This window comes from Stegodyphus dumicola, chromosome 3, assembly GCF_044657685.1.
Source record: "Stegodyphus dumicola isolate Sdum_Otavi_A_Nest chromosome 3, ASM4465768v1".
NCBI lineage: Eukaryota > Metazoa > Arthropoda > Arachnida > Araneae > Eresidae > Stegodyphus > Stegodyphus dumicola.
In genome coordinates, this window is record NC_140770.1 from 185477034 (window position 1) to 185491384 (window position 14351).

At 32.7% G+C, this 14351-nt stretch overlaps 1 long non-coding RNA gene across 1 annotated transcript in view; it reads left to right on the forward strand.

Moving 5' to 3' along the window:
* Positions 1 to 14351, forward strand: part of LOC118191287 (uncharacterized) — a 167668-nt gene that overhangs the window by 95822 nt on the left and 57495 nt on the right. The window contains exon 3 of the long non-coding RNA XR_004758562.2: positions 3716 to 3958. This is a non-coding gene — a long non-coding RNA (uncharacterized LOC118191287). The remainder of the gene's footprint in view (positions 1 to 3715; positions 3959 to 14351) is intronic.

A 14351-nucleotide genomic window follows, 5' to 3' on the forward strand; every position in this document is an offset into this window, starting at 1 on the left:
GCAAGAGTGAAACAACCTATCAAGTTAAACAGTTGATTTTTACTGAAGCACTTCTCTGGCTACTCACCAGAGGGCACCCTCGTAGTTACAGTTAGTCCAACAGTTTATGTTAGCAGCAGAGTTTATATTAAAGGCTTGCTTGGTTACACCTTGTGTTTGGCTCAGATTTTAGTCAAGATTCTATCGATTAAGTGGGCAGACAGCTACAGGTCCCTCTTAATCAGGAGCAAAGAAATCTTCTAATGAAGAGAGGCCGTTTGCTCTCAAAACCGATAGCGTCTTGACTAAAAAATCTACGTCTAAAAGAAAGTTGTTGCTTTGTTAATATTTATTCAGTTTGATTTTTAAAGTTTTACATTGGTTATGGTCGGATTTTGTTGGCAACACTTTCCTATACGAAAATGCAGTTAACTTTAGCAAAAAGGCGAGATATGTTTGAATACGTGATGGTGCAAGCGTAAACGGAGCTTCCAGGAAGTGTTGTATTTTCAACAACCTTCTTTGTAAGTTCCCATTGCCTTTGATAAGTGTTGGGAAAAAAAAAAAAAAAACCACTGCATTTGGATGCAGACAACGTACATAATGCTTCCTTAAATCTATCTTTTTGTACTGACTTTTTTTTTTTTTTTTTTTTTGTTCCTTTGGAAGACTTTAATTGATGAAAGGATAGCCACTTAGCTATGCTGATCGGGCGAACTCAGACACTGATAACACTGCGAAAAAAAAAAAAAAGAATGTAGTTTCAGCAGAATTTAGCAATAGTACGCGTTTTCTTTATCATCAACCGTTGAAAAATAGTTTGAAAACAACGGAGCGTTCGTTCATTATCAAGTTTTGAGCCTCTCAGAGCGCTTGGTGAAGTGATATCTCTCTGTGTTACTCCTTTCCTTTTTGCTGTTTAAGAATTTAGTGAAACCTATGGTAACTATATTCTTTACCAGTAATATTTCTTTTTAAATTTAAGTCTGATTAACTGTCGTAATGACTTGAAAGGGCAGTTTACGTTTTAGTTGGTATTTAATGGTATAATTGAATGACGATTTTGGCATTCTGAAATATACTTAACGTATAAAAAATTATTAACAGCCTGTTAACTTTGCCTATGGGTGTTTAGAATACTTCATTTTTAAATTTTACTGTTGTATTTCATTTCATCAGTCACAAGATAAATAAATAGCTTGTAATAATATATTAAATATAAATTAATTTTATATCTCTAAATGAATTTGCTGCTGTGTTTGAGCTGATTTTAACTAACCATCCCTTTTTATTTAGCATATGTGATTGTTATTTATTCCTTTTTTTCTAAACGATCTTTACGGTTATAGCTAAAATAATTACTGTTCTAGGTGTTGTGTCTGAAGCTCTTTTACTTCACAATTCGTTATGTGTACTCCATAAATGTTAATTTTATTTTCTTATTTTATATTAATTTTTTATTTGTATTTGTTTTATAAAATATAATCATTTAAACAAATGAAGAAATGCAAATTATTCTAAGATAAATTAGTTCCTTGTACAGTTAAGCTTTTAACAGTTTATGTAGCATTTGCAAGGTAGCTACAAATTGAACTTTCTTTGTTAAATAAACAAACGTATTATTAAATAATTATGTAAAAATAATAGAGAAATGTCCTTTACTTTTCAATGCTTCTAGCTTACGACTTGGTTCATTTGCAGTCCTTTCAAATATAACTCGCTATTTTATGCACTTAAAGCTACATTTAAAAAAAAATCTGTTGAATTCTGAATACAGAAAGTATATTATTAACCATTCTTGCTTGATATATAATTTATTAACATTTTTCGGCGATCAGCGTTTGTAAGCTGAAAATAATTAGTTCTTATTTTGATAGTCATTTGGTGCCTAAGCCGATAGTTACTCATATGTATGTAAACATACAAAATTAAAGTACTTTTCATGATTAATATATATAATTTCACAGATAACGGCAGAAATCTTTATCTGAATTCTAGGATACTAGCATACTAAGCACTTAATTATTTAATTCGTTCAATTTTAGAATTTAGCTGTACAGTAAAACCCCGCTTAACGCTTTTTTAGTATAGTACAAAGTCCGTAATCCGGACTCGTTGGGACTTCAGCGATTCCAGATTAAGGGTTTTTCCGGATTATAGATCATCAAATTAAATTTGGTAAGATGGCCTGCAGAAATTTTACAATTAAAAATATGAAACCGTAATTTATGAAATAAAGAGCAATTATGATCTAAAGGGTATCAAATTTTACAAAAAAAAAGCTTAATATTTATTTGTGTACTATATTAAACATTTCTTTCAACGCGCGCATGCGTAATGTATGCGTAAAGTTTGTGGCTTTGAAGTCCGGATTATAGATCATTCCGGAAAATGGACGTCCGGATTATGGCCTAATGTATGGTCGAAGCTAAGGATGTTGACACAAGAGAATTCATTCTTGTTGTCGACAAAATTGCCAAGATAGCTAATGAAACAGGGTTGGATAATATAAATGCACCGGTTATTGAAGAATTATAGCGAGTTAGAACTGATCACACACTTTCTACCGACGATCTTAAAAAATTAGTCGGACAACAAGTTCACGAAGATGGCTAAATCGTTTGCGTTTCTGAAGATGAGGAACAATAGGAACTTTCAACAGACTTTCTAAAAAGACGTCCAACCACTAAAACGGAAGCTATGACACTAAAAGATAAAATTTTCTGTATGCAAAATGATTTAAATTTTGATAGAAATTCAAAAGCGAAACGAAGTGTCATTGAAGCGATATCTTTTGCTGTCGACAGCTTATTGCTGAACAGAAAAAGGTCAAGCGACGCTGAGATGACTTCTTCACAAAGAAACAAAAAAGTGTCAAATGAGCAAGAAGCTTCCTCATCACGAATATAACTTCTTTATTCAATTTTTTTTATTTTTTATTAATTTGTTATGAATAAGAATCGGTATTAGCAATAAATAAGTCTACAATTAATGTGATAAAAAGTATTTAACAATAAATATTAGAAAATAAAACCAATAAACTGAAAACTTTTCTTGTTCTCACTTCCATTTCACTTATTCCCATTATTTGTATGCTATGATGACCTCATTCAACGCTGTTTTTCTTAGCGCTGGACCTTACTAAATCGTATCCCATGTGTTAAGCAATGTCTTACTGTATTAAAGCCTTTCCTAACTGCATGTGTGGCAAAAATAACAAACATGGAATTTGCGAAGTTAAAAATTAATTTCAGTTTGCTTTTTAAATCGATTTTATTTTACTCCTTTAAAGTAATCACATATTTTGTAATAAAAACAAACGATTTTAGTGTATTGTATGCAAAAAAAGCGAACTGTAAAATCTCTGTATATATGAATGAATAATACATTTTGGCAATGGACCTGCTCGTGAGTGTTGCAAGGGAAATAAAATTAAAAGCTTCTTTTTTACTTTAGATGGTGTAAATAATATGTATTATATAATTATGTAAGTCTACCGAACTGTCTGGAGGAATATTGAGGAATGTCATTTGAAAATACTTTGCTAGCAGGAGTTCAGATAAAAGGACTACGATGTTTGTTATATAGGTGCATTTTTAGAATGAGACTTTCTATCTTGTTTGAAAATTAATCATAAATAAAATATAAACATTTAAAGTTTCTAGGAAAAGAATTTAAATCTGTAAGATATTTTTCAAAAGTATGCCTTTTAAAATGTATATTTTCTCTTTCTTAGTTTCAAGCTGACTTGGGGGAAATACGCATGTGATTGGGTGAAGGATTGTCGACGTCATCTTACCAGGCAGTATTAGAGTTACTGAAATGCGTGTCTAATACTGTCAGGTAAAGATGTCTACGATGTCCTCAAGCGACTCTACATCCGAAGAAAAGAACTGAACTTCACGGAATTATATTCATTGCAGGAGATGCAACGTCAACAGTAACAACTTAGTGGAGGAAAACTCTTATTTGATTAAAGGTAACTAGAATTACGTGTTTTCTATGATTCCTAGATCTGTTTGAACTAGAAACAGGTTTAGTTAAAAATGAATTTTGAAAATAGTAGATTCTATTTGTAAAGGTTTTGGAGATACTGTGCATTGCATGTTAGTTTCCCCCCCCCCTCCAAATTTCTTAATTTACCCTTTTTTTGCGTTTCTATGTTAATAATTTTTGCTAATTTACCTGCAGTCTTTCTTTCATGAGAGACCATTAATTTTTAAAATGTCGTGTCACATGCTTTTAGAGAATACATAGAGTCATAAGGTTATTTTTGTTGCTGGAGGACATGAAAAAATGGATCAATGCCTTCGACGCGACTCGAACCTCGTACCTCTCGAATACGCGCCGAACGTGCTGACCATTACACGACGAAGGCATGCTAAGAAGACGGCAGAAATACCTTACATACTCATCCTTTTAAAGGACGATGGGGGATTAGGGGACCCAGTCGCCAAATTCTGGAGGTGAAGAATCATCACTCACCCCCTTTTTTCAGTTTGGGCGCCACTGTAGATATATTAGGTTATTTCGAAGCGGAAGAGATGAAAAATGAGCAATGTCGTCGACGGGACTCAAACCTCGGACCTCTCGAATACGCGCCAAGTGTGCTGACCATTACACCACGAAGGCATGTTAAGAAGGCAGGAGAAATACCTTATAAATATATATAGTTTAGCTGTTTAGCTATTTATTTAGCTATTAAGAAGCAGGACTTCAAGATTCCTATTTTAGATGATTTTAGAACTGGTAGTTTCGCTTCCTTCTTTTTCTTCATTATATAATCACTTAAATGATAATGAATTAAATTATGAGTACAAGTCTGTTCAAAATGGTAATATGATAAAAATGAAAATCAATATACACTAACTGCAGCTACTGAATAGATATTTAGAAAAGTGTGTACCTTTGAAAATTTTATGTCAGTAGTTGCTTTAAATTTAGAGAAAGCTTACCTGTATTATGTATGCAGATAATTTCATCTTTGTAAGACAAAGACATTGTCACCCGCATGTCTTCCAGCAGGTTCTCAGTTTAACCAAACTCGCAATAAGTTAGTATCTGTAATATGAGGAAGTAGTTTGGGACTGCCTTCATTGTGAATTCTGGTGTAAAATTTTATGTGGTTTTTGCTGCGTAAAGCTATAAATACCCATCAGAAAAACTGTTCGCTTTGATCCAGTTTATTATTAACTAAAGCAATTCTTTTTCATCTTCTTAGTAATTAATTACATATGATGCATGTGCCACTAAATAAAAAATATTAGAACATCTATATATTATCGGCAGTATATAATAAACAAGCATTGTATAGGGAGCCTGGCGTTTGGGGACAAAGTATGAAATATGTGAATTATTTATTATATAAACTTTCTCTAGGCAATGTATGTAACACTTGGGCAGTATATAGAAGGATTAATGCTATTTAGGTAAAATATTAAGACAAAGCCGTAAAAGGGCTTTTAGTGAAAAGATATGACGTTTTTACTTCATAGCACTAAATGCCTAAAACATAAGTTTACTTCCGTTTTCCATTATCACGTCAAAAAAGATTCAGTTATCAATAGTTTCCATGGTTCCTTCTTATTAGTAGTCATCTTAGCCTTTCTTTTACTAGAGTGTGGTAATTAGTACTTTAGGGAAATGCTTTTTTTCGAGCAGTGACTTACACTTTAGACAGTTCACCGTAGAATCGTCATTGCATGTCAACATGCTATGATTCCTTTGTCGGTCACTATACTATGCTTCTCCATTAAGCAATGCACAACCCAGAATCTTTGCTGAACAAAGTAGTGTACTTTGTCGCTTTCGAAAAGTGCCACGTGACATTAGAAACATCATTAGCGGACAGTGGTTTATATTTTACCCATTTGTCTCTTGCATTGTATTGAATGCCTAGGAGATATGTGAGATGTTAATCGTTTCACTTAGTTGACGTTCAGATTTCGGCATTCTGTACGACACCTGCTTTCATGCATTGGCAGCAACATATACATACACAGCTACATAAATAAATGCACTGTAAATTTACGTGCTATTTCTGGTACAACGTGGGAATCCTTTCCTTCTGACAACCTAGTTAAAGATTAATAATTCCATGTTGTAAGGGAGAAAACATCCATTGACTCCCCATTTGTTAATTTCAGTATTCTAGATAAGATAGTTGGAGCTTATTTAGTTTGTTAATTCCAGAAGTTCATGTTACTTATAATTCTTCGTCTCTTTTCTTCACGAGACTGAAAGCAAAGCATCTTATGATAGTGATGAAATCCTTTTTCATCAAAGGCAGTAGCAAGAATTCAAACTTTCACTAAGATATAAGCGTGGCACAATAATTTACGTGCTATTTCTATATATATCCTATTTCTATATCTAAAATATTTAAAAACTGCAATAATCAGACTTCATACACATAAACAGGCAGAAATATTTCTGGCTTGACTTAATGAGTATAATACTATTATACCAAATTATTTTATCACGTATTGTCTATTGATCAGATGCTATATCATTGCTTGACTAATTTTCGTAGGTTTTATTTTTGCTCTACATCTAAGCGTAATATTTATCCAAACTGAAAATTACATCTAATAGTTACTGTATTGTAACATTCCTTTGAATAGTTTAATGTTTAGGAGTTAACAGTTTTTGATCTCAGTCTGGTACAAAGGCAACATTAACAGTCTAGATATAAACGTATAAAGCATTTTATTTCAATTAGTTAATTATTCCATTAACATTTTATAATGCGAAACAGCAAATTAATTATGTTTTTATTTAATATTTATTTGCTGTACATATTTCTGTCATCTATTGATTAAATTTTTCGCACTGTTCTGGAATATTACATTTTGTAATGGCCATAATTTTCATTTTTGACATTTTAATTAAGGATTTAAATTTTTTCCTCGGATTACGGAAGAGGATGCGTGTGACTCTATTTTTTCCATTTAAGCAGGAATATAATGCATATATTTCTGTCACAGATATGAGAAACATGATTTCTCAGGAACTGAAAGAAAACTACATTCTGTTTTGCGTCAGTTTCTGATGTATCATTTGTAGACTTTTATTGAGTTTTCATGTGTTGTATATATTTATTTAGAGACAGTATTTCTTTGAGTAATTTATTAGAGATACCAAAAATTATGACAATCTCGTCTTATATTCTACTGTATTTATTAATAGGTTCTATTTAAAAATATGGACATATGACGCTGAACATTGCTTTAAAATCTGAGCCTTCTGGTCATCCTTAGACATATTTGTACCTTTCTAAATTTAAATTGTACATAAGCTATTTAATATCCATTTATGAGTTGAATATATTTCAGCTTATTTTGATAGATGTGTTTGACATTTTGTTTTAAGGAATGAGTAAATTATTATCCATAATTTTACCAGATTGTCTATTAAGAGCAAATTTAACGAGTTAAATTTGAGAATATAATTTAAGTACGACGGTATTTTGCTGATTGTGCTCACGTAACAAGCATGTGGTGACTCATCTTATGAAGGAAGATTTCAAACGTAAGTTTTCCTCTAAATCAGTGATGTAACATTAGCAAGGAGAGGAAGTTACTGTGACGATTGTAATTCAATCGAAAATGTCTTCATCCTCCCCAGTGCCTCCCTTTCCCCGCACCTCTCTCCGTCCTTGCAACTCATTCATCTCCTCAACGCTTGGCGGCCGTAAACTTGGACGCCTTTGCACTGACTGCATCCCAGCATAACAAGGTCTGAATGTCACGGAGCTCTGGTTTCGGAACAGTTTAGTGATGTCATTAATAAAAACATAAAAAAGTGTCGCTGCTTAATCAACGCTTCCCCAGAATGCCGTGTTAGAATTTTCTTGAAGCTAGATATTGTGCTAATATTGTGCTAGATTTGAATGCGTGGAATCAGGCAATCCAAGAGTTCCTTTTCAATGCTCATGGTTCATGCTCATGTGTAAATGAAATATTCTTGTTTTTTGATATTGAAAATGATATAAAAGTTTTATGCTTGTTAATGGGCGTAGTATTTTTCGATTGCTTTGCAAAAGAGTTCGTAGTACATTGTTGAATTGGTAGATACAGTGCTATCACCACCCCCAGTTTTTTATCATAGCTCCTAGTTTCCCAGGGGATCACCGAATCCCCCTGATTTTACTTTTTAGCATTTACCAAGAGAAATATTTCTGAGAAACGCATGAAAATTATCGAATTAATGAACCCTAAAAGATGCAAATTCCATAATCTCACCCAAAGTGATTTTCACCATTTTTCTTTTTATGACCTTATTATGAAGACTCAAGCATTGCTTATTCAGCTAATATTTGCATTTAACTTTGTTTTACACCAATAAATGGTACATTACTAATTTTATCCGCGTAATAGTATGTACTATTAGTTTTGTTTTCAACGTATTTAAAAGTACTTTGATAAATAAAAGCTTTCCTTTCCTAATTTAGGATTTAATATAAAAATGTTAAGAAAATTACAAAGTAAAATTAGCCAAGGAACATAAAATTTACAATATCTAGTTAAATATAAATATTTTACATCAGAATCGCATTATAAATTTATTTAATAACCTTATAATTAAGCAAAACAGCATCCTTATTGTGGCGTATAATTATATATATTACCATTCGTTAGATTTCCTTTCGAGTATAAAATCCAGAGGCAAGTGATGATTCCGCTCTTTATTAACACACATAAATTTATTTACAAATAAAACAATGGTTACAATCATAATTATTAGGCACATGCTGTCGGTGTTGTTAGGCTTAACACTTTCCTTCTTCATATAGAAGTTAAGTTACCGAATAACTCCCACATATTGAAGCGCCACCTAACGGTTGACGCTATCAATTCATAACAACGTCAAAATAAGAGTAATGTTATGCTTAGTTTTAAACTTTGGCCTGTTTCTCTTTAAACTTAAATCTGAATTAATGCATTATAAAGTAAATTTAAGTTAATTTTGAATTCTTTTGAAATGACATCACCGCGCAGCGCGAAAAGCTTCTCTCGGGTTTTCATATTTCAAGGCGGCTGACATTTGTGGTAGGTATCATAATCCCTATAGTATTAATAAGAAAAACAAAGATGCATAGAATAAAACAACGAATAAATTGCATTATCATGTTACAATAGTTATTCCTGATCAACTCCCAATTAATCGGGGCGAATTAACAATAACCTTTTTTAAATTGTTTAATGCAAAACAGTGGAAAAACTATTATCACAAGTCATCAAATCCAAAGTTATCCACGGCAAGTACAAGAAGGATAGGGGCATGAATAGTAGATGATGTTAGAGTATTTGGAAGTTATTTTTATTCACAACAGTACGTAATAATTTAACTGTACGTAATCTATAACATGTAAACACTGTACAATTAAAAAAACGAAACGCCCTAACGGAAATTTTTACGCGAGTTTGAATTCATTGGCATTGCTCAAATTACCTTGCAAGTATTGTTTCGTAATGCCATTTATAACCTAGTTACTTTATTTTTAATTTGTTTTATTCCTCCATTGTTTACCGCATGTTCTTTTTGCTTTGAATAGTGATTTAATTTACGTAACCAAATGTTAAAAGTTATTCTCCAGATCAAACTGCTTGAATGAGCAGTTTTTTTTCAAATTATTAATAACCTCTGTTAATTATAATACGCGTTATTACCCTTTTCTGTGTTTTTTATTAATTGCCCTCTCATTAATTGTGATTTTGAGTTAGCCTTGGACGTCATCCGCGGATTATCCGGTATATGAGGAGTTGTTTGTATGTTGTTAATTGCAGCAAATCTTTGCCGAACGCGAGGGTTACGTTATTAACACATTGCGCGTACTGCAGAATCGCGGGTTGATCTTTACATTATGGTAACTTGGCGAATTTTTGGCGAAAATTTGGCGATCAACTATCCTACAGCAACCCTCTATTTTTTTTTCCCGCCGCCATTTTGTCTTCACGAAGTAAAGACATGTTTCTTTTCTTTTTATCTACTGAACACTTCTTCCATCAATCTACTAGCCGAATTACACTTATGCTAGAAATTTTATCTAACAAAACTGCTTAATCATGACAAATATTCACTGCAAAATTGGGAAAAAGTGCACAATACCATACTCCTTACGCGTTTTTCAAAATAACACATACACATAAACCATGTACACGTCGACTTATTTTTACTTAAAAAAAAATCCCAGAATTACACAAAAATGGCATTGCGCACACTCTTCACTATATCCATGTACACTGCTTTTTTTCTCATAAATTAGAAAAATTTCACGAAAATACATGACAATTTTCTGAATCTTTAAACCCGGTAAAAAGAACATATATGAAATTACCTGATCGCGAAAAAGTATATACCCTTTCCAAATATGAACATTTCCACATATAAAATAAATAAAATATCCAAAAACGTTTACCTCTAAATCATCTATTATATTATAAACGTCACCAACGAATTCATACCGCAAGCATTACAAATACTTAGTGTCAAATATTTAAATTATTTCCATGCACGTTTACTTCAACTAAAACGTATACCAAATTCCTACAAACATAAAATTCACAAAATAACTATCATTTAATTAAAATATAATTAAATTCAAAAACACTACTTAAAATATAAATAAGCACATACATTAAATTAATAAAAATTAGCTTACAATCCTAATTACTTTAAACTAAATCATTGCTAATAACAATTTTCCCAATAATACCAAATTAGACCCAATAATACCAATTACCCAATAATACCACTTCCACCTTACATTTAGAACAATGCATAAAAATAATATCCTCAAATAATTAAAAATACTAACTTACCTAATCTTCTTCAGAATCTTGATTACGTGTCCGATAAACTTTTCTTATTTCTGTTTCAAGATCTTTAAAATCATACTTATAGTTCACAGCAAGGTACCAGGTAAAATAAATAACTTAATAAAACATCTTTACTTCTATCTCGCACAACCTTAAAGAAACACTTATTACTACCCCTTTCAATCCCACTAAATACCCATTTCGAATTCACTTTAGTTAGGGCCATGGGATCCAAAAATTAACGAACACTGTTTCACACAACACAGAATAAAGCCAAATACAAAATTTCTAGATTTTTTCCCGATTTCCCCCCTTTTCCGATTAAAGAACCGTAATTCGTCCATTAATATCATATGACATATCCCATGATTTCTCATTTCCCTCACACAAAATAATGCGTAATCGGAACTGAGTACTGCTCACATTATTACCAACGTCCCAGGTAGTAACCTTTATTGCCTCCAAAATGTCGCCAAACTACCAGTTACCATATTCTAAAGATCAGCCGAATCGCGTTCCACGAAGCTAACCTTATATACGATAAAAAGTTAAATATAGCTCAGATTAAGAAAGTATGTATAACTTATACAAACTTAAATATTATTGTAATTAAAAGAAAAAAAATGAAAAAAAAGTATTCATTGAAATGATTTCTGTAGCTGCGTAACAAGTAGGCACATGATACAATTATTTTTTTAAAAAGCTGGTGATTTTTGGTTCGGACAATGTCTAAGTATTTGGGGTTCTTTATTACAAATTCATACGACTTTCTGTATATTTTTTAACAATTCATTTCATTTCTTGTACATTACAGACTCTTTATCTTCTTCACTATCGCTGCTTTCACCGTTGACTCGTTATAAGATCATCCAATTCTTCATCTGTCATTTCATGGCCATTCTCGACTAATTCTTTGATTTCTCCTTCTTCCATACCTGAAAATTCTTCATCTCCTATTGATTTTGCTCTTTATACATTTCCCGTGGTTTCATTTTCAATCGATGGAAATCCTTTAAGATTACTGAAAACTTGTGCCAGCAAACCTTTCCTATTCATGAATTCACTTGTTCCTATGCGAGCTTAATCATCTTTGTGCAGTGATTTATGTTGAATTACTTCCAAGATGCTGTTAGTGTATCGTGCTTTCCTTCGCCTAATGCTTTATTTACAGAGATGTAAATATGCCTAACATTATAGACTTTGAATGTTTTTATGGTTCCTTAATCCATCAGTTCGATTAAGGAAGCGGTGTTCGATGAAGGTTTAAACCTTCTGTATTTGGATGCAGTGTTGTGAGGGTTTCATTACCGTGTCCTGCAGCGTAATTGAGGATTCGGAGAATTTCAAAGCACAGATTTTTCTGTTCTAAGAAATATTTAACTTCTTTGATGGATGAATTTTCAAACCAGTCAATAAACAGGCTGTCGCAACTCGGCGACGTTCTGCATCGTACTAGTCTAATTGAAATTCCGTGTTGGCAAATTAACTCTTTTCGGCACAGTGTGTCCGGTCTGGACACACCTCAAAATTTCCTTCTGTACGCACAGAAAAATTGAATGAAGAAGGATATATATATAGGTTACTATAGCTTACTTTGAACTTGCTTTATTTATAGTAGATGAGAGCTCAACACAAACCAGTCCATATATTTTAGCCATGTTTAGTTTTTTAAGACCCTCATTTTTCAAAGAAATCTTCCAGATTTTTTTAGGGTATAAAAAGAATTGTTTGAAAAGAAATTTCTATGTTATTTTTTTGGCTGTATGCTAATTCTATATTAGTTTTAAATTTGTACCTTGAAATCTTACCTAAAACCAAACGGCGAACCCTAGTTGTGCCCAGACCGGGCTCACCGATAATCTAGAACAACTGAGAGTCTGTATTCTTTGGTTCTCCGCATCTCATCAGTCAGTTCATTGACAACAATGCTCGTTTCTGCACTCTTTTCGAAGCTCTATTCAATCAGTGTGCCCACTTTCGGCACATCCACAGGATTAAACGATAAGTGCTATCTTCACAAAATTTTACTTGTGTACTCCTGTAGGCTTAATTAGACTGCCTACCGGTAAGGGTAGGTGCGTGCCGGAAAGGGTTAAATGGAGACAATTAAGATAACATGTAAACGCAACTCGCATTTCGCAAGTCCGCGTTCGGCAAGGGCTTACTATAATATATTTCTTGAGAAATTTAATATTTAGAGCACTAGTTATAAAATGAAACTTGTATACCATAAGCAATGCGTAATACATCCAGGAGGAAAAAAATCAGTTTTTGAGTCAAGGACATCAAAACTAAATTAAAATGATTTGAATGAGCCTGGCGAAAAGTTTCGTAACTGTATGTGGAGTTTATCTAATTATACTTCTTAATGTAGCTTTAGTAAATCTATAATTTGTGTTTTCCACATTTTCCACAATTTTTCGAACAAATGTTCTTTTTTAATAAATTTTAAGAAATCTGTCAAATGATAATTGACATCATTTATTATGTTGATATTTTAACTTACTTATCCTGAAATATCATCAGCTTACGTAAAGAATTTTCTATGCAATTAATCGTGTGTCCAGTGTATATTCTTCGCCATCATGGGTCCGAAACTTGAACAAAAAATATCAATAGATTGTTAATGTGAATTTGGAAGAAAATGTAAAGGAGACGTTAGGAATGTTATGTAAAGCATACGGGGATTAACGCAATCGTTTTTTGTTGGTTCATAGAATTTTGCGATTGACATGACAATGTTGGTGATGAACCCTCGAGTGGCTGCCCTTCGCAGTTTCGAACGTTTGAGAATATCAAAAACTTTCGGCATCTATTGCTGGAAAATTGTCATCTGTGTTTTTGAATGATAGCTTGACATTACTAAAGACGCTGCTGACAAAATTATCATAGTCTTAAAAAAGGAACCCAACATTATCATTTTATTCTTCACGCATTGACTGCAGCATAGGAAGATCATTGAATTTCTGTGTGTCACGCTTTGATCCAAATGCCTGACATTAATCCTGAAGTTTTCAAACGAATTGTAACCGGAGATGAAACTTGACGTATAGTGCATATGATCCTGAGACAAAATAGCAACCATGCGCTTTCACCACGCTCACAGAAAAAAAATTTGTTTCAAAAATCTCGCGTAAAGGCAGAATTGGTGCCCCTTTTTGATTGGAAAGGGATAATTAACAAAACAAATTGTTCCTGAGGGGCAAATGGCGAACTCTGTTTTATAAAGTTGTATTAGACAGACTTTTAAGGTATTTCAGCGCTTTAAGCCAGAAAACGTTGAACTGAATAACTGGTTTCTACTGCATGACAATGCGTCGTCACACAATTTCATCCTCATCAAGCAATTTCTTGGAAAGAAATGTGCAACAACTTCCCTTATTCACAAAATTTAGCAGCTAAAGAGAATTTTCTCTTCCTTAAAGTAAAGTGTGGACTTAAAAAGGGCATTGTTTTATTACCGAAGTTTTGGGAAATTGTAACCAGAGACTTTAACAGTACTTCAAAAGATGAATTCTATGAAGGAATCGGGCAGCTGCATGAACACGCCAA